At 48.0% G+C, this 19,851-nt stretch overlaps 1 protein-coding gene across 4 annotated transcripts in view; it reads left to right on the top strand.

The window, feature by feature from the left end:
* PIK3CB (phosphatidylinositol-4,5-bisphosphate 3-kinase catalytic subunit beta) overlaps window positions 1-19,851 on the top strand; it is a 430,104-nt gene that overhangs the window by 99,749 nt on the left and 310,504 nt on the right. The gene's annotated exons all lie outside the window — the stretch shown is intronic.

Below are 19,851 nucleotides of genomic sequence, written 5' to 3'. Positions count from 1 at the left end.
ACATAATCCTTTAAAAACATTTTTTAGGAGACATTTAAATAAATTTTTCTGGTTAAAGACTTACATCTCTACAGTAATTTTAAGTAACTATATGCTATGATATTTTGCTAACTGGATCCAGTGCTTGAGTGATGAACTGTTAAGTACATTTTAGATTTTAAAAAAATACAGAAAAGAAAAAAAAAACAATAAAATTGTTCCTGTACGTACTCTGATCAGTCCAGACAGTGGGGTTGAGCCTCCTTTCCAGCAGGTGGAGACAGATTAAAACTTGAAGGATGCCCTATATCCTGTCCTCTACCCCTTCAGTATTCGTCTGTCTCCAGCAGGTGCAGCATCTCCCCTTTGGTTCTCTGCTGTAGGCTAGTCAGCCTCTTCTTTCTTTTTCGGCTCAAGCAAGTAGTTCTTTTGATTCCCGCTTGTTTTAGAAACAAAGGAAAAAATCTATGAAGGAAATTTTGCCTTCTTTTAGTGCTTTTACTGTTTTTGTGTGGGAGACGTCCGTCTCCCAGCTCTTGCCTGGCTCAGGGGGGCTTTGCCCCTTTTGCAGGAGGGGGTTCCCTGCATAGTCCTGAGTCCGTGGACGCTTCCAGGTGTGGGGACCGACGCTCTCTGGGCCTCGTTCCCCCTCTGGCTGCCGAGAGGGTTTTTAACCCGCTGCTGCGCTCAGTAAAAAAAAAAAAAAAAGGAGTTTAAAAGTTTCAAACTTTCAATAAGTTGCAGGTACTCACCTACCTCTAACTTATTTGCAGCAGTTGACCAGCTTTTTTATTTTTTTCTGGTCAGAGTAGGGCTAGAACCGGCAGCCAGAGAAGCAGAAGGCAGCAGGTTTCCCGCCTGCTCTCTCCTGCTGTGCAGGCTGTCAATCAAGCTTTTTTTCAGCTTTTTTTTCTTCAGCCGCGGCTTAGCTATGTCCCAGCTGGCAGCCTGCCTTTCTTGTGGGCTGCCCTCTTTGCGTTTTTCGTGGCAGGGCCTCTGCTCTGCTTGCCTGCTGGGTGGGGAAGGTCCCTCCTCGGCAGGACAAGCAAATTTAGCCCGGGGCTCCACTCCTCCCGGCATGGCTAGGCCTTTCCCGGGTCGGCAGAGCCCGGGAACGGCCGCCATCTTGGATTTTTCATCGGGGCCGATTTCAGTGCTCCCTGGGACTGGGGGGCCAGATTTTTTTGATTTAACCCCCGATTTGGCCCCTGCGGGTGCCCAGGAGGGAGGTCCTGACCTTCCCTCGCCCCCCCCCCGCCAAATCCAGGGTCCCTTTTTCAGCGGATTTCGTCGTCCTCATGCACAAATCTTATCTAGCTAGCCTGCATGAGCTGGACGAAAGCCTGCCCCCCCACCAAAAATCCCTCGTTCAGCGCCCGTTGACCACTGGACCGGCTGCGGAGCCCCAGGGACCAGTGCGGGTGGTCCCGGGGGTGCCCCCCCCCCCCCCCCAGTGTCTCCCGTGTCCTCGGACCCCGCTGCTTCCTCGGATTCGGCAGATGCCCCCCCCCTAGAGGGGGATGACCCTAGAGTCCTCCGTCTTTTTCGTAAGGAGGAATTAGAGCCCCTCCTCCCTTTTGTTTTGCAGGAGCTGGATCTGGAGAGTCCCTTCGTGGATAATCTCATGGCCTCGCTTCCTAAGGATGTGAACCCGGTTCTGGGAGGGCTCCGGCTCCGGCCTCGGCCTTTCCCTTCCACCCCATGCTTAAGCTCCTTATCCTGCGGGAATGGGAGGCTCCTGAGGGTGCGCTTTGGGTGGGGCATGCGATGGATAAGCTCTATCCCCTCCCGGAGGAGGGCTTGGAGCTGTTGCAATATCCATCGGTGGATTCTTATGTTTCTGCAGTGGCCAAGCATACCACGATTCCGGTGGAAGGTTCCACAGCCTTGAAGGATTCACAAGATTGTAAGCTGGAGGCTCACCTGAAGTGCATCTTCGAAGTTCTGGCCCTCGGGGTCCGGGCGTCTTGCTGTAGCAGTCTCATGATGCGAGCAGGCCTCCAGTGGGTCCAACAGTTACTCTGCACCCGGGAGCTTCCGCCAGGTGAGGCAGAACAAGCCGAGCGTCTGGAGGCAGTAACCGCTTACGTATCGGACGCCCTCTACAATCTGGTCCGTGTCCAGGCGAAGGTGATGGTTTCGGCAGTGGCGGCCCGGAGGTTTCTTTGGCTACGCCACTGGTCAGCTGATCAGTCCTCAAAGACCCGGCTGGGCACGCTGCCCTTCAAAGGTAAGATGCTCTTTGGCGAGGATCTCGAGAAGCTTATGGACTCCTTGGCTGACAACAAGGTCCATAAGCTCCCAGAGGACCGCCCTAAGTCTTCCCGATGCTTCGCGGCCTCTCACTCTCGCTTCAGGGGCCAGCGTCGCTTCGCTTCTCGGGGGCGGGGCGGTTCTGCGAGGGGGTCTTCTCGTGCGCCATCCTGGTCGCAGTCCTTTCGTGGCAGACGGCCCTTTCGCGAGGGCCAGCCCGTGCATGCCACCGCTAAACCTGCCATGCAATGAAGTTCAGCCGACCCATTCCTCGGTTCCTTTCCCTCGGCGGACGCCTCTCCCTGTTCTTCGAGGAATGGGTCAAGATCACGTCGGATCAGTGGGTCCTCAACATTATCAGAGACTGGTACGCTTTCGACCTCGTCAGGGAACTTCCAGATCTCTTTCTTTTCTCACCTTGCGGCCGGGCCAAGAGGGACGCGGTGGTCCAGACTCTCTCCAAGCTTCTGGATCTGGGAGCGGTGGTCCCAGTCCTGGAAAGGGAAATTGGCGCCCGCCAGTATTCGATTTACTTCACCGTGCCCAAAAAGGACGGGTTCTTCCGCCCAATATTGGACCTCAAGAGGGTCAATCGGGCTTTCAAGATCCCCCACTTCCGCATGGGAACCCTGCGGGCGGTCATTGCGGCGGTCCGCCCCGGAGAGTTCCTTGCTTCCCTTGATCTTGCAGAAGCTTATTTTCATATTCCCATTCACCGCGACTATCAGAAGTATCTCTGATTCCACATTCTCAACCAGGACTTCCTGTTTCGAGCTCTCCCCTTCGGCCTCGCGACCGCTCCTCGTACTTTCATAAAGGTCATGGTAGTAGTAGCGGCGACCTTGCGCCGGGAGGGGATTCTCGTCCATCCCTATCTGTACGATTGGCTCATCAGGGCCAAGTCGGAGACCTCTTGACGGCGGGCGGTGGATCATGTCTTGGAGCTCCTTGCCTCTCTCGGGTGGATAGTGAACTTTTCCAAGAGCAAGCTTCAGCCCTCCCAGGAGTTGGAATTTCTGGGAGCCCACTTCGACACCCGAGTAGGCAAGGTTTTCTTACCTCGGGCGCGAGCCCTCAAGCTGATCAATCAGGTCCAGACTTTGATTGCCCTACCTTCCCTGACAGCCTGGGATTATCTCCAAGTCCTGGGATCCATGGCTTCTACCATCGCCCTTGTCCCCTGGGCTTTTGCTCATATGCGTCCGTTACAGAAAGCTTTGCTGTCCCGTTGGCAGCCAGTGTCTGAGCAGTTCCACGTAGTCCTTCCGTTCTTGGATTCTACTGCCGACGAATTACAGTGGTGGCTGTCTCTTCCTCATCTTCTGCAAGGGATACCTCTTCAAGCTCCACAGTGGACGATAGTGACCACGGATGCCAGCCTGTTGGGCTGGGGTGCGGTCTGCCTTTCTCAGTCCACCAAGGGAACATGGTCGCAGACTCAGTCACGCTGGCACATCAATTGACTGGAAACTTTGGCGGTCCGCCTGGCTCTTCAGGAGTTTCTTCCCCTGATCCGCGACAAGGCGGTACGAGTCCTGTCCGACAACTCCACCACAGTCGCCTACATCAATCGCCAAGGGGGCACTCGCAGTCCCCTGGTAGCCTTAGAAACCAGCCGTCTCCTCGCTTGGGCGGAGCGTCACCTACAGTGCCTTGTGGCCTCTCACATCGCCGGAAGAGACAATGTTCAAGCCGACTTCCTCAGCCGGCAGTCGCTCGATCCGGGAGAGTGGGAACTCTCAGACGCGGCCATGGCTCTGATAGTGGACAGGTGGGGTCCTCCTCACCTCGACCTCATGGCGACTCTGTGCAATGCCAAGGCCAATCGGTTCTTCAGCCGCTGGAGGGAGCACGGCACAGAGGGCATGGATGCTCTGGCTCTACCTTGGCCAGCGGACGTCCTTCTGTACGTGTTTCCCCCGTGGCCACTGGTGGGGAAAGTTCTCAGGAGAATCAAGCTCCACCGGGGACCGGTGATTCTCATCGCTCCTGAGTGGCCGCGAAGGCCGTGGTTCACGGATCTCATCAATCTAGCGGTGGATGGGCCCCTACGCCTCGGTCATCTTCCTAGTCTCCTCCGGCAGGGGCCTGTATATTTTGACCAGGCCGATCGCTTCTGTCTTGCGGCCTGGCTTTTGAATGGCGTCGCCTGAGGCGCAAAGGTTATAGGGAGGAGGTCATCTCCACCCTGCTGTGAGCCCGGAAGCAGTCAACTTCTCTGGCCTATGTGCGCATCTGGAAAGTTTTTGAGTCCGCGTGTACGGAGGCGGGTGTCCCTGCGCGCTCCGCCTCGATTCCTTTGATTCTTTATTTTCTTCAGAAGGGTCTCTCTAAGGGCCTCTCCTTCAGTTCTCTACGCATTCAAGTCTCTGCGCTCGGCTCTCTCCTGGGTCGGGTGGACGGTCATGCCTTAGCCGCTCACCCTGATGTGATTCGTTTCCTGAGGGGCGTTAGACACCTCCACCCCCCCTCTCGGGCCACGTATCCGTCGTGGAGTCTCAACCTAGTCCTTCGTGCTCTCTGTGCGGCTCCCTTTGAGCCTCTTCGCCACGCTACGCTCAAGGATCTTACTCTAAAGACTGTCTTTCTGGTCTCTATTTCCTCTGCTTGCCGTATTTCCGAGCTTCAGGTGCTGTCCTGTCGGGAGCCCCTCTTGCGTTTCTTGGATTCCGGGGTCTCTCTCAGGACGGTTTCTTCCTTCTTACCTAAGGTTGTCTCCGCTTTTCACGTCAACCAGTCGGTAGAACTCCCCGCGTTCTCTCCGGAGGAGGTCGCGAGTACGGCTAGTGGCGACCTCCGTCGGCTGGATGTCAAACGAATCTTGCTTCGTTATCTCCAGGTCACTAATGACTTCCGCGTATCTGACCATCTCTTCGTCCTTTGGAGTGGTCCCAACCGGGGTAAGCAGGCTTCTAAGACCATGATTGCGCGGTGGTTGAAAGAAGCCATTTCCTCGGCATATCTTTGTCAAGGTCATCCGCTTCCTGAGGGTCTCAAGGCCCATTCACTGCGTTCTCAGGCTACTTCGTGGGCGGAGAGTCAGTTTGTCTCCCCGCAGGAGATTTGCAGGGCTGCCACTTGGACGTCTCTGCACACTTTTGCTCGGCACTACCGTCTGGATGTACACGCTCCGGTGTTCGGTTCCTTTGGGCGGCAAGTGTTTCGAGCGGGACTGTCTCGGTCCCACCCAGTTTAGGGAAGCTTAGGTACATCCCACTGTCTGGACTGATCCGGGTACGTACAGGAAAGGAAAATTAGTTCTTACCTGTTAATTTTCGTTCCTGTAGTACCATGGATCAGTCCAGACGCCGTTCCCTGTCTGTCTTCTGTCCTCTTGAAGCTTGTTTTCTTGCAGGTCTGCAGATTTTCATATATTTCTTTGTGCAAGATTATTGAGCAATTACACCGGAAGCCTTGGTCGTTTTCTTATACCAAGTTGATGCAAGAGCGTATAGGTATACCATGTTTTTTCTACATTATTCTATATTTGCTCCATTGAGCTTTACAGTTGCTTGCTTGATCCTATTCTTGGGTTTGTTGTTTTATGCTTTGACATATGTTATGCTAAAGGGGTAGAGGATAGGCTCTGTCCTGATATAGGGCATCCTTCAAGTTTTAGTCTGTCTCCACCTGCTGGAAAGGAGGCTCAACCCCACTGTCTGGACTGATCCATGGTACTACAGGAACGAAAATTAACAGGTAAGAACTAATTTTCCTACGAATTGGGTGGTTGGAGGTTTTTCAAGACCTATGATTGAGATGACTTTTAAAAATGCCGTTTTGTTCTATTTAGAACAAGTATAGAGGTTCTGAGGTCTTTTCCTCCTTGATATAACATCCTTATAAAGCCACAAAAAAAACTTTTTTGGAAAGGCTATACACAACATGTGAATTTTTTTATTTTTGATTTGCTATCTTATTGCTTCACTTTACCTGTTAATATGGTGGATTTCTGTAAGGCAGCTTTACATTCTTTGTTAAGCATTAAAGATAATATATATTAGCAAAAGCAGACACTGTGTTCGGAGCAGGCATTCTTAGAGCAGCCCTGTTTTTCTTCCTACCCAGACTAGCTTGGCTTGGGACAGAGAAATTTAATTTTACTTGTTAATTTTCTTTCCTTGTGCTCTTGTAGATCAGTCCAAGACCCTCATGGGAAGTTAGCAGTTGCCAAATTGTACCTCTTCTTTTCTCTCCTGGGCTAAGCTTCCTTAGGAAGGCATAACTACTGTATGCTCCTCTTTAAGGATGGAATTGATTTTGCTCTGTCAATCGTCTTGTTGCTTCTTTATCTCTCCACTCCTCCTTAGTGGTTGTTTAGAGGTTCCTTTCATCCCCTCCATTTTAGCTTAGGTATTATTAGAGTGGGGGTTTCGCTGCACTGCTTTGACACAAGCTAACTGACAAGTGCCTGGCCTGCAACTCCCTTATGACAAGTGATGATGTCATAGAAAAGGTGTCACCTCTGTCTCCAGCTAGAAGGTGGAATAAACCCACTTGTCTGGACTGGTCTAGCAGAAATCAAGGAAAGGAAATTAACAGGTAAGATTACATTTCTCTATTACCTGACTAGTTTTCATTTGTATCATCTAACATTGTTCAGTATGCCTATTAAAGTTCTTCTAGTACTTCCTGAAAACTTTGTGATAGGCTGTCCCCTGGTCAAAACTATTGGTAGAATTTTGAGACACTTTCAGAATCTTCCATGAACCCATTGCTGTTGCTTTGCAAAGTCACCACTCTAGGTTGTCCTGTATCCTCATGTTGAATCAGTTTGTTCTGCCAGAGTAGGGTTTGCAAGATATCTGCTTCACAATCTGTCACTCAGACTTGCCAAAGCTTCAGTGTGCCCATGTAAGGCAGTTCTGATACTAGACATGACAGTACAAAGTGAGAATGGGGGACAGAACTAGCCCTAATAAGGCGCATGGTGGCTCACAGCCATAAGGGAGTTCCAAACCATAAGGCACATCACATGTGCTGCCAGCTCCTGACTAGACTTAGTCAGTCCAACAGTCCCTTCCCCAACCATATGAGGAAAAGGTTCTTGGCTCTTAAATGGCTTATTGGGTAAAGTGTGCTGTTAGAGATGCCTGCTGGTAGAAAATTGTGGGGTGGGGCAGTAGTATGAAAAGTCTCCTTGCTGCTGGGGTGGAGGGTAGCAGACTGCTGTTGTGATGGGTACATAAAATTAGTCTGTCCCGCCAAATGCTGAGATTACTTGTGACCCAAGTTCTGAGGCTAATATTGCTGAATGGCCTTCTCAGCCTAATAAGATTGTGACCTGAGTTCCAGAGTTTCTCACAGGTTAAGCAGGATGGTAGTCCTCACATATGGGTGACATCACAGGATGGAGCCTAATCACGAACACTTTTGTCAAAGTTTCCAGAACTTTGACTGGCACCTACTGGGCATGCCCAGCATGGCACTAACCCTGCAGCCAGCAGGAGTCCCCCCTTCAGTCTTCTTTTTTCCACGCAGCAGTAGCCAGGCAGTTAAGGAGCTCTGTAGAGATTCCTGACAGGAATTTTCCTCACGGAATTACTAAAATGTAATTTACCCCATAGGGGTCCCTTCTTCAACTTTTTCAAGCCGCGGTACTCCGGTAAGTTTTTTTATCCATTTTCTGTCTATTATGTTCGAGTTTGGCCCTCGCGGCCTACTGGCCGTCGACCGTACTGCAGTTCAATTTTTTCATGGCCATGGCGTCGGGGTTCCGCCGGTGCCCGGACTGTAATCACACCATGTCCATCACAGACCCCCACAAAGTCTGTGTAATGTGTCTCGGATGTGAGCATGATGTCCTAACCTACACCAAATGTGCCCTAATGACACCAAAAGGTTGCAAGGCCAGAATGGAGTAAATGGAACTTCTCTTCCGTGCTCAAACCCCAACACCATCTATTGCATCGACGTCGTCAGAACCAGCACCGTCAACTTCGCGCCAGTATCGACCTCCGGCCGGTGACCGTCTGGCATAGACGACTTCTCGGCCTTTAACACCCTCTACTGCCCCTCAGGTCCGTGGGGATCGTAGAGATAAACATCGCCACCGGCATCGAAAGTCTCAGACCATCAAGGAAGCGAAATCATTGACCTCACCATCGTCCAAACCGCCGTCGAAGAAACCCCATCCAGAAAAGGCACAGACCTTTTCGGCGACCGGGTCACCGAGGCAACCCTCGCCCGACAGGGTATCGGGAGCCGCGACTCCGCCTTTAACGGTGATCCCTCCGGCTATGCTTCTGACTCTTTCTGTTCCAGAGCCGGGGCTGCTTGCTCCAGGTTTCCGAGAAGAACTGGACCGGATGGTTCAGGAGGCCATCGACAAGGCGATGCAACGACTCCAAGTTCCTCCAACACCGGTACCGATTGCGGAACTGACCACCGACCTGATTCCAGCAGCGTTGGCACCACTGCTCTCAAGGATGGAAGCGCTCATGGCCGCTTTTCCACCGATGGACCCTGGGTCACCGATGGCTCCGGTGCCCTCCCCGCTTACTTTGTCATCGGGAGGAGAAACACTGTTCCGCATCCCTCCATCGGGAGTTCTGCCGATACCTCAGCCATCGATGCCGATACGTCCGGTGCCACCGAGCCATCCATCGATGACCTCGATGTCTTCATCGGTGCCTCCAGTTATTCCTTTGAGTCCTTCGGAGCCTAGACCAGGACCTTCAGGGATCCCACCACCCCGTCGTCCTCTAGTCCCTAGAGGAGCAGGTGCTGATCCCTATAATACCTGGACTGATGATTCTTCACCAGACACCAATGATTTGCCTTCACCACCATCACCTACTGAAAGCAGAAAGCGTTCTCCTCCAGCTGACCTTTCCTTTATAAATTTTATGAAGGAGATGTCTGAATTGGTTCCCTTCCAATTACAGACGGAACAGGATGATAGGCATCAAATGATGGAGTTGCTACAATTTCTGGATGCTCCCAAGGAAATAACCTCCATCCCTATCAACCCGGTTCTTCTGGATCTCCTCAAAAAGAACTGGGAGCATCCTGGCTCTTTTGCTCCAGTCAATAGGAAAGCTGACACCACCTATCTCGTACAGTCAGCTCCAGGCTTTCACAAACCTCAATTGGATCACCAATCTGTGGTGGTAGAATCTGCCCAGAAAAGAGAAAGGCGATCAAAACCTCACACTTCCTTTCCCCCAGGCAAGGAACAGAAATTTCTAGATGCCATTGGTTGCCGTGTCTTCCAGGGATCAATGCTTAATCATAGAAAAGCAATCTTTATCAAACATAAGTCCCTGGCTTGAATTCAATACTATCTCCAACTTGGAAACAGAGAAAATGTTGAAAAAAATAAACCCTGCACGCCATGATATGGACACCATCCCAACCCGAGCTTTAAAGGAAATCGCTCATCCCTTAGCCCCAACAATAGCAGCAATCATCAACAAATCTCTTACTGAGGGCGAGCTTCCTACTAAACTAAAAATTGCTACAATCACACCACTACTTAAGAAAAAAAACCTCAACCCAAAAGATTTAAACAACTACCGCCCAATATCAAACCTTCCCCTTTTTGCTAAATTGACAGAAAAGGCGGTTCTGAAACAACTAAATGAACACCTGGACGACCACAAAATTCTATTTCCCACACAACACGTTTTTAGAAAAAACCTCAGTACAGAAACCCTACTACTCAATCTTTCTGACACCTTATTAAGAGGCTTCGATAACAAACTAGATCACCTTCTGATCCTCCTCGATTTGTCAGCAGCCTTTGACACTGTGGACCACAAAAGGCTTATTTTTAGCCTGGAATCCATCGGGCTCGCTGGAAAAACCCTCAACTGGTTTTCCTCTTTCCTTAAAAACAGATTTTTCAAAGTTTTCTACAACAACTTTTCATCTGAGGTCATCCCTCTGGATACTGGAGTTCCTCAAGGGTCGGCTTTATCACCTATTCTCTTTAATATCTACCTTCTTCCTTTATGCCATCTTTTAACAAGCCTTAACATCATTTTCTACATGTATGCTGATGACATACAACTACTCATTCCCATTACTTCGTCTTTAGAAGAAACAATGTCAAAAGCAGCCTCACACCTAAAAGCAATTCAAAATCTGCTGAACAATCTAAAATTATGCTTAAATATGAGCAAAACAGAATGTATACTAATTACAAGAAAAAACTTTGGTATAACTTCCACTCCACCCTTCCAATTTGACAACATTCAAATTCAACTCAAAGACAACGTTAAAGACCTGGGTTTCTGGCTAGATAATGAGCTAAATTTTAAAAAGCACATCACAACAAAAACAAGAGAAGGCTTCTACAAAATTCAAATACTCAAACACCTAAAACCGCTGCTTCATCCCCAGGATTTCAGAACCATTCTTCAAGCCCTCATCTTCTCCAGTTTGGACTACTGCAACTCCCTTCTGATAGGCCTCCCTAATTCAACCTTAAGACCACTGCAGTTACTCCAAAATGCAGCTGCCAGAGTCCTGTCTGGTAAAAGAAAAGCCGACCATATATTCCCAGTACTCCACAACTTACAATGGCTACCAGTTAAAAAAAGAATAGAGTACAAAGTACTCACAATCCTACACAAATCAATTCACAAAGCTGACTACTCTGCCTTGGACAATATTATACACCTACATAAATCTTCACGTACAACAAGATCTACATATAAAGTTCAGCTGGATGTCCCTTCATTACCTCAAGCCAAATTATCCTCCACTAGAAATAGAGCCATCTCTATCGTAGGCCCAAAATTATGGAACTCACTACCTCAACACCTCAATTCGCAAGAAAACTTTAAATCTTTTAAAAAAGATCTTAAAGATTGGCTACTTTCACAGTCTTACAATGGCTGCTCACCCAATGACAACAGAACATAAATCTTTTTCATATCCACCTTCACGTTCTTTTTTTGCCAGCAATCCCCTCCTTCTGTCTTTCGTCCTATCTTGCAGAAACCTTTTCTTCTCATTAACGGTATCAACCGTCAACTTCAAGTGTTGCTTACACTCATATCTATTGTTCAATGTATTGTTCAATGTATTTATTGTCTTTTATTAAGTTAATGTTCTGATTCATTCTCTGTCACACTGTTATGAATTTAAATGTAACTGGTTTGTTATAATGTAAACCGGAGTGAAGGCTATGTCAGCTGTACCTCGGTATATAAACAAATGCTAAATAAAATAAAAATAAATAAATAAATAAATCTCCAGAATTGCCTCTTATCAGCTCTATATGACCCAATATAATAGGGTCTTATTTAAGCAGATACAAGACTTGACAGACTCCCTGCCTCAGCAATTTCAAGATCAACTCCAAACCCTAGTAAACAAGGGTTTTGAGGCAGACAAGCATGAGATCAGATCATCTTACGATATCTTTGACACTGCTACCGGGGTATCTGCAGCTACTATCTCGGCAAGACGATGGGCCTGGTCTTCCGACCTTCGCCCTGAAGTACAAGACAGATTATCCGACCTGCCTTGTGTAGGAGATAATCTGTTTGGCGAGCAGATAAAACGAACGGTGGCGGAACTCAAGGACCATCATGAGACCCTAAGACAGCTCTCTCTGATGCCTTCTAAGTACTCTTCAAAACAGCCCTTCCAAAAGGACTCTAAGAAGTCATTCTTCCGCCAGAAGAAATCCTACCCGCCACCAGCTAGAACCTGTTCTACGAGACCGTTTCAAAAAACCCAGTCTCGTCAGACATGAAAACAAAAACTGCAAGCACCTCCTCAACCAGGTCCTGCTTCCAGTTTTTGACTCCTGCATAGAGAGCAGCAGCCAGCTTCCATTGCCCCACATACCAGTGGGAGGTCAATTGTGTCATTTCAACAGGTGGCACTCGATCACCTCAGACCAGTGGGTCCTGGTGATAATTGCTCAGGGTTATCATCTGAACTTTCTCCCCATTCCACTGGACTCCCCACCTCTACCGACGTGGAGAATATCCGATCACGCCATCCTTCTGGAACAGGAGGTTTCCCTCCTCCTCCAGTCCAAGGCAATAGAACCAGTACCCTACTCTCAGCACGGCCTAGGGTTCTATTCCCGGTACTTTCTAATCCCCAAAAAATCGGGGGGTGTTCGTCCAATTCTGGACCCACGTGCCCTCAACAAGTACCTCCAGCGAGAGAAGTTAAAAATGGTAACCTTGGGCTCTCTTCTTCCTCTTCTACAAAGAGGAGACTGGCTCTGCTCTCTAGACCTCCAGGACGCATACACTCATATCGTGATAATTCCATCCCATCGCAAATACCTGAGGTTTCTAGTAGGCCCCAAGCACCATCAGTACCGAGTGCTTCCATTCGGCCTCGCGTCTGCACCACGAGTCTTCATAAAATGCCTCGTGGTCGTTGCAGCTTTCCTCAGGAAACAAGGTGTTCATGTCTACCCCTATCTAGACGATTGGTTAATCAGGGCTCCCACTCAGCAAGCTGCTCTGTCGTCCCTACATCTTACCTTACACACTCTAATTTCGCTCGGATTTCTCGTCAACTACGACAAATCCTACCTAGTCCTATCTCAAACCTTATCGTTCATTAGGGCAGGCTTGGACACCTTGCAGGCAAAAGGCTTTTCTGCCTCGACAGTGAGCTTTCACTCTCGTGTCTCTTGCAGACCAGCTACAGTCTCAGCACTCCATGACTGCACACCACTTTCTCATCTTCCTGGGACACATGGCGTCCTCAGTTCAGGTCACCCCAATGGCCCGCTTGGCCATGAGAGTCATGCAGTGGACTCTAAGGTCACAATGGACTCAATCCATTCAGTCCCTGTCGACCATTGTCCACATAACAGTCAGTCTCTCAGCTGGTGGAGAAATCAAGTCAATCTCCTCCAAGGCTTGCCCTTCCAGGCTCCAGACCCTCAAATAACCCTAAACACCGATGCTTCCAACCTCGGCTGGGGAGCCCACGTGGCCGATCTGCAGACACAAGGAAATTAGTCTCCAGAGGAAGCCAAACACCAAATAAATTTCCTGGAGCTTCGATCAATCAGATATGCTCTCAGGGTATTTCAGGATCGCCTCTCCAGTCAAGTCATCCTGATCCTGACAGACAACCAGGTGGCCATCTGGTACATCAACAAGCAGGGAGGAACGGGCTCCTACCTTCTGTGTCAGGAAGTTGTACAGATATGGGCAGAGGCCCTCTCCCACTCGATGTACCTCAAGGCCACCTACTTGCCGGGAGTGGACAATGTGTTGGCAGACAAGCTGAGTCGCACCTTTCAACCGCACGAGTGGTCTCTCAACCCCTCAGTAGCGAACTCGATCTTCCAACAATGGGGGTTATCCTCAAATAGACCTCTTTGCGTCACCTCAAAATCGCAAAGTAGACAACTTCTGCTCTTTCACTTGCAGCCAACACTACCAGCCAAGAGAAACATTCTCCCTCTCAAGGACAACCGGTCTCCTATATGCATTCCCTCCACTTCCACTTCTCTCGAAGACTCTCTCGTGAAGTTACGTCAGGACAAGGGAACCATGATCATGATAGCACCTCACTGGCCGTGCCAAGTGTGGTTTCCAATACTTCAGGATCTCTCCATTCGTAGGCACATTCCCTTGGGAAAGGACCCGCTTCTAATCACTCAAAACGGCGGGTGCCTACGCCACCCCAATCTTCAAGCCTTGTCCCTGACGGCATGGATGTTGAAAGGTTAATCCTTCAGCCACTTAACCTTTCTGAACCAGTTTCCCGTGTCCTGATTGCTTCACGGAAGCCTTCCATGAGAAAATCGTATTCTTACAAATGGACCAGGTTTACGTTATGGTGCTCTTCTCAGTCCTTTGACCCCTTTACCTGTCCAATCATGAAGTTTCTGGACTATCTCTGGCACTTGTCAGAGTCAGGTCTAAAAACTCCTCCATCAGGATGCATGTCAGTGCGGTAGCAGTCTTCCATAAACGAGTTGGGGATGTTCCCATATCAGTACAACCCCTTGTAACACGTTTTTTGAAGGGCTTGCTTCACCTCAAGTTTCTCTGCGTCCTCCGGCCCCTTCTTGGGACCTCAACCTAGTTTTGGGTTGGCTCATGAAACCACTATTCGAGCCGCTTCAATCCTATGACCTTTGATATCTCACATGGAAAGTGATTTTCCTTTTGGCAATCACTTCCACTCGCAGAGTTAGTGAATTACAGGCTCTAGTTACCTATCCGCCTTACACTATAAACTTCTGAAGGACTGGGCAGTACTCCGCACTCACCCTAAATTCTTGCTGAAGGTAGTATCAGAGTTTCATCTCAATCAATCCATTATACTACCTACCTTTTTTCCCAGGCCCCATTCCAATCCAGGAGAGCAGGCTCTGCATACCCTTGACTGCAAATGGGCTCTAGCGTTCTACCTAGACCGTACAGCTGCCCACAGGAAAAGCACTCAATTGTCTCTTTCTATCCTATCAAATTGGGGCAGCCTGTGGGTAAACAGACTCTCTCCTCCTGGTTGGCGGACTGCATATCCTTTTGCTATCAGCAAGCGGGCATTCCACTTCAAGACCATGTTAAAGCACACTCTGTGAGGGCCATGGCAACTTCAGTAGCACACCTACGCTCTGTGCCACTTCCTGATATTTGAAGGGCTGCCACCTGGAGTTCTCTCCGTACCTTTACAGCCCATTATTGCTTAGACAAAGCCGGAAGACAAGATTCCATCTTCGGCCAGTCTGTCTTGCGCAACCTTTTTGCAACGTGACGTACCAACACCCTTCTGCCTGCCCGGTGGGGTTCAGGATGCCCTTGGCCAAATTTCATCCCAGGCCTAGTGCCATGCACGCCTGAGTACATTTGGTGCATACTCGGACATCCTCAACTCGGTACTCACCCATATGTGAGGACTACCATCCTGCTTGTCCTGTGAGAAAGCAAATGTTGCTTACCTGTAACAGGTGTTCTCACAGGACAGCAGGATGTTAGTCTTCACGAAACTCGCCCGCCTCCCTGCAGTGTTGGGTTCGTAACGTTTTCTTATTTTATTTTCAGCACTACCTGTAGCTTTTTAACAAGACTGAAGGGGGACCCCTGTTGGCTGCAGGGTTAGTGCCATGCTGGGCATGCCCAGTAGGTGCCAGTCAAAGTTCTGGAAACTTTGACAAAAGAAGGGAATGGTTAATAGAATGGAAAATATCATAATGCCTCTATATCGCTCCATGGTGAGACCACACCTTGAATACTGTGTACAATTCTGGTTGCCGCATCTAAAAAAAGATATAGTTGCGATGGAGAAGGTACAAAGAAGGGCAACCAAAATGATAAAAGGGATGGAACAGCTTCCCTATGAGGAAAGGCTGAAGAGGTTAGGGCTGTTCAGCTTGGAGAAGAGACGGCTGAGGGGGGATATGAGGTCTTGAACGAGTAGATGTGACTCAGTTATTTTCACTTTCGAATAATAGAAGGACTAGGGGGCATTCCATGAAGTTAGCAAGTAGCACATTTAAGACTAATCGGAGAAAATTCTTTTTCACTCAACGCACAATAAAGCTCTGGAATTTGTTGCCAGAAGATGTGGTTAGTGGTTAGTGTAGCTGGGTTCAAAAAAGGTTTGGATAAGTTCTTGGAGGAGAAGTCCATTAATGGCTATTAATCAATTTTACCTAGGGAATAGCCACTGCTATTAATTGCATCAGTAGCATGGGATCTTCTTAGTGTTTGGGTAATTGCCAGGTTCTTGTGGCCTGGTTTTGGCCTCTGTTGGAAACAGGATGCTGGGCTTGATGGACCCTTGGTCTGACCCAGCATGGCAATTTCTTATGTTCTTATGTTCCGTGATTGGGCTCCATCCTGTGATGTCACCCATATGTGAGGACTAACATCTTGCTGTCCTGTGAGAACACCTGTTACAGGTAAGCAACATTTGCTATCTGAAGGAATATGCAATAGATATATGGAATATCCTATTGCCTTGCATACACTTTTTATGGTTTCTATTGGTGCAAAATTGTGCTTACTTAATAATCAAAGCAAGGTAAGGGCCACCATCATACCTTTTTGTATATAAGCATATGATACTTTTTGCCTCCTTTGTGCTAGTAAAACTACACCCTGATGGATGCTCTCTAAACTGTAATTTTTAGCTTTTTTTCTCCTTTAAGAGACATTCCAAATAACATAATCGCACAATTTGCGTTTTGTAAGGGTAGGAGCATTGTACCAAGATGGATCAATAAAAGGATTTAAAAAAACCCCAAAAAACCCTCACATAAACAAATGAAAATATGTAGCACAAACTGAAAAACAATTTTAAGATGCCCCCAGCCCTGTTGAAAAGAGAATTGTCACTTATAGAGCTTGTGTGTGTTTAGTAAAACTTCTTGAGTTCAGATTGGTAGAGAAGGTGGTGTGTACATTAGACTATCGGTTGTTCCATCTTGGTCACTTTACTTTGTTTCCATTACCGCAGAGGTTGTTTAGTCTTTTGACTGGCACATGACAGACCAAGGTATGAATAAAGATCTGTACTGAATGCAGGGTTACTCATCCTGATGTGTGTTGCTTAACAAAACAAATGTTATATCCAACAATGCCTCACATTGAACAGTCTCAGCTAGGGGGAAGGGAGGAAAGAGAAGCAGGTTCAGGATGGTTCTTAACATTGACAGTTTTTTTCTCTCTTGAAAGAAGTTACTGTTCCTTGTTTCTATTAAATGGAACAGGGAGTTTTCTTACATGGTTTGCTGTAAATCTGACATTTTTATATTCTTCTTAAGAGGAAGATTGAAATAAAATTACTGAATAGCGTCAACTGTCCTGTCAAAGAGCCATCTAAAAACTTTGTGAATTGCAGTAAATCCCTGGCAAGACAATTTTTTAAGCAATTTACATAGGCAAGACATTTTACCTGTGATGATAATCTGTCTGAAGTTTGCCTCCCTCAATGCAGCTAAGACTAGGTTCATTGTTGCGCAATGCATGGACTTTGTCGCATCAAGAGGTGTTTCTGGGGGTGTGTTTAGATTTGTGAGGGGGAAAGGAGGCACATGGATTGCATTTTCAAATTTTTGCACAACATTTTCAGCAAAAATCTGCCTGCAGAAAAAAAGATGCAAGTGACTGAGGGTCCTTTATAGCCGTAGCAAGTTACAATGCGCTTTGAGAATTGGTGGCAAAGCCTGAATATAAAAAGTTCATACATTCTTTGTCCCAATGTGGACTGTTTGAAAATTGCCCCCATCTTGAATATTAAACACAAAAGATACTTTTGCATTGACCAGTGGAAAGGATGTGGTGTCATAAAGAAACATTCTGTCCTGCATATACATGGCTTCCACCAATGTTCTTAGCTCACTATTTATAACTTCCCATTGGCTAATGTTTGTCAGTTAATTCATTGACTTGGAAAACCAGATTAAGAGAGATGCCTAATTTTAAAGTGTGTCCTAGAGCAGTGGTTCTCAACCTTTTTTCGGCCGGGACACACCTGACAGATGGTTCTCACATGCGTGACACGCTGAACATGTGACCAACACGGGGCTAAATGTAAATATACATTCTGCATCCTCAGGAATCCCCTCGACCCCCCCCCCCCCTTTCAACAATGGGTGCAGAGCAGAACTAGGGCATAACCCGTACAACTCACCATACAAAAAAAGATATTCTGGTTCTGATGACATCTCAGGAAAAGCAAAACAAACTCTCTTTACTGGCAGGCACAATACCCCTCCTTATGAAAAGACAATAATTTACCACTAATGCATGTCCTATTGAGAAAACACAACAAATAAGATTGATACAAATGCCTACATGCTAGTAAAATACCTCACCTCAATCACACACCCAGAACTGACCTTCACCAAGTACAGAAAAACCACAAATTATAAATATGGAGACAGAAACTGGAATGGAAAACCAAAAAAGCCACTCTGCATGCAGTGCAAACCTGGAGAAATGGAAAGAGAAATAAAGCACCTAACATAATAATGCACACAAACTAACCCGCACAAAGTTAAACCTGTATTATGGAATTGACTCAAACAGTAACAACCCTATCTATGAAAAGGCAATACTACAAATATTTAACCAGACCTTAAACACTAATACACCTCCTCTTAGGAAAACAGAGCAAGCCAAGCTGCTACAGATCCCCACTCAGAAATAATTGTAAAACTATACTAATAAATGTTACAAAACAGCTGATGAACAGAATAACATCCAACAATTAAAAACTCGTAAAAAGTATTAAAAATTGTCCAAATATCAATAAAATATTTCAAAACAGCAGACACATCACATAATACACGATAATTAAAATGGCAGTCAATCAAGAAAAATAACTTAAAAAGCCAGCTTTACTTACCCTCTCTAGCAACTCTCCTACTCCTTTCTCTTGCAGGCCAATAGCACACACCAGAAGCAGCATTGGCTGCTGAAGCTCTGTCCTCACCAGTCACTCAGACAACAGTCTCTGTGTCACACAGACCAGTAATCTCCCTAACCAGTCTCTCTTCCTCATACACACACCATCACCTCCTTGACCAGTCTCACTTGCATACACCATTCTCCTCCCTGACCAGTCTGTCTCTCACACACAGACACCAGCCACCTCCCTGTCCAGTCTCTGTCTCATTCACATACAAGCTCTCAATCACACACAAATGCTTTCCTAGCATGTAGCAGATGGACTCAGGACCAATGGGTATAGTGTACTCCTGATAGCAGTTGGAGATGGATCAGATTTCAATCTGACGTCAGCCCCTAGTACATATACCCCTGCAGGAAGTGCAGCTCTTTAGTATTTTCCATCTCCATAGCAGTTAGGGACTATCTGCACGCTCTCACAGCGTTAGAACAAAATTCAAAGGAGAAAACCCAAATTCGGAAGAAAACTTACCTCTGAAGACAAGCCCCGCTCTCCTGCGGTGATACCCTTGGGTCCCTCCCCCAGTTGAGAATTCCCGAGGTGATTTCAGTGGTCCCTCGGTCTGGCGGCCGAATCGCGGTGAGGACCTAGTCCCCCGATCTCGGGGCGCGGCTGAGAGGCAGCGGGTGCACTCTCGAGCGCGGTGGTGAAGGTATTTGCCCTCTCCCCCCGCAGTCGGAGACCGCCCGGGACGAAACCGGGAAGCACCGAAGACAAGGTAAGGTAGAAATCTTCAGCATAGACTCTGGTCTCTGAGGTTCGAGGAGTCTCACAGGTCGCCGGCCGGGACCTGTGCCGCCGGGTTGATCCGCCCTAGCAGGGCCAGGCCCCGGTTAGTTTCAAGGGTCCTTCCACGTGGAGGCCCTCCAAGGTGGTCGCCATGTTGCCCGCGTGGTCGCCGTCGCCATATTGGCCCTATTCGCCGCTCTGTCCGCCATCTCGATCCGGGCGCATAAGGCCAACTAGGCGCACAAAATACATGTGCGCATAAAGTTACACGCACATGGGCCGTGCACATAAGTTATACGCGCCTCGTGTGCCTATCGGGCTGAGTGCATATCTGCGACTTAGACGCACATCTACGCGCACAACCCGCACGCACATCTTAGACGCGCCGGAGCACACAAAAAGAAGGGTTTACGCGCCTATAGCCATGGCACCACCGGGAACGGAGCTCAAGGCCTCTGCCCCTCATGCCATATCAGAGCCGCACAAAATGAAGAGGCCAATGCCCTGTGCGCCTAGTGCGAGGAGGTCCTG

This window comes from Rhinatrema bivittatum, chromosome 9, assembly GCF_901001135.1.
Source record: "Rhinatrema bivittatum chromosome 9, aRhiBiv1.1, whole genome shotgun sequence".
Classification (NCBI taxonomy): Eukaryota; Metazoa; Chordata; class Amphibia; order Gymnophiona; family Rhinatrematidae; genus Rhinatrema; species Rhinatrema bivittatum.
Note: the sequence above shows the minus strand (reverse complement) of the source record. Positions and strands in the feature narration are given on the sequence as shown.